The sequence below is a fragment of the Phalaenopsis equestris genome, unplaced genomic scaffold (genome assembly GCF_001263595.1).
Source record: "Phalaenopsis equestris unplaced genomic scaffold, ASM126359v1 Scaffold229067, whole genome shotgun sequence".
Taxonomy (NCBI): Eukaryota; Viridiplantae; Streptophyta; class Magnoliopsida; order Asparagales; family Orchidaceae; genus Phalaenopsis; species Phalaenopsis equestris.
The window spans coordinates 17,445-19,337 of NW_018247040.1; positions in this window are offsets into that span (position 1 = coordinate 17,445).

Sequence of the window (1,893 nt, forward strand, 5' to 3'; positions counted from 1 at the left end):
TTGCCAAAATGACTAGCTAGTATAATTTATGTTTAGAAGTGGATTCTAAAGCAGTGATTAATATGTTGAATTATGAGGAGCATGTACCCTGGCATCTTACATATCAGATAAAAAAAATCAGAGATCTAACCTCAAGGTATTCTACACTTTCATATATAGGGAGGGAAACTAGCCAGCCAATTGGCTAGAAAAACTAGGTTATAACTCAAAGGATTTCTCTGTTGCTATTATCCTTCCCCATACCCTTCAGTTTTTATTGCAGAGAGATATTATAGATGTCCCACATTTCATAATTGCTAATCAAGATTAATGGAGACAGCTTTGCTTCATTTGATGTTCCAACTCCCCCTCTTTTCTAGTGTTGCTCCCCCTTTGTTGCTTGGGGGTTTTTTTATTGAACTTTTACTTTGCTACCTTAAAAGGCAAACTGTTGTTTTTGGTTATTTTTGAGAGGACTGTTTGATTCCTGTATTGAATCAACATGTTTTCCAGCAGATCTTCCTTTTGCAACCTCCTCATTAGTCTAACAACAATAGAATCTCCTTAAACCTATATATATATATATATTCTAATAAAGTTTTATGCTCTTGGATCATGTTGATTTTCCAATAAAATTTTATGCATACAATTTGAAGGACTGATTCCTTTAATATCAAGTAATGTCCATCCAAATGCTTTTTTATATCTTCTCAAAGTTTCCAACAACTATTGTTCTTGCACAATAGTTGATTCTGAGGATACTATAATAGGTAATATAGATAAATCCCCTAAAAATGCGTACTTCAAATGTGTAGGAAGTGTTTTCAGTTCTAGTTCAGGAGATTTTTCAATAGATGAAATCAGATTCTTATTACTTTTTGTAGGATCTAACATTTCAAATTTTTCCTGAACATAATCCAAATTTCCTTTACTCACTTCCATAGATTCATCTTGAATTTTAACCTCGTCTTGCTATTCAATATATTCCTTTTTAAATTCTCTTTCAAATGTCTTTTTGAGATATTCATGGCTTAGATATTCATTAATATCCATTTTGAAACATTCAATGTCTTACTCTTTTGTGGGGTATCTAATTGATTTATTAATATTAAATGTAACCTCTTGATCACTAACTCTCATAGTTATATCTCCTTTCTACACATCTATCAAAGCTCTTCTAGTGTTCAGGAATGGTCTTCCTAAACTGATAAGAATTTTTTTATCTTCCTCCATATCTAATACAATAAAGCCCACAAAAAAGATAAATTTATAAACTTTTACCAAAACATCTTCTATAACTCCTTTAGGATAGGTAATTGAATGATCAACTAACTGAAGAGTTACAGTCTCCTAAGCCCAACCTTATGAAAATTGATAACGACATAAGATTAAGACTGGCTCCTAAATCACATAAAGCTTTTCCAAAAAATCTTTCACCAATAGCACAAGGAATTGTAAAACTTTCAGGATCTTCGATTGTACATTGAATTGTAAAGCTACCAGAATCTTTAAGCTTTTCAGGAAGCTATTTCTAAATTATAGCACTGCTCACCTCACTAAGTGGGACAGTCTCATTATCTTGAAACTTTCTTTTCCAATTAATAATATCCTTCATACACTTCACATAGCTTGACATTTGTTCCAAAGCTTCAACAAATGGAATGTTTATCGTTAATTTCCTCAATGTCTCTAAAAATTTTAAAAATTGGTTATCTTTGTTTTTCTGCTTCAATCTTTGAGGAAATGGAAGTGGTGATCTTTCTACAGTAATTTTCATTGGTTTAATAGGAATTTTTGACTCAAAATAAAAATCTTCACCATATTTTTTATTTTCCACCTCATCTTTTCTAACTTTAACTTCCACTTCTTTTTGAACTTTATTTTCTAATTCATTTGCACTTCTAAGTTGAATAG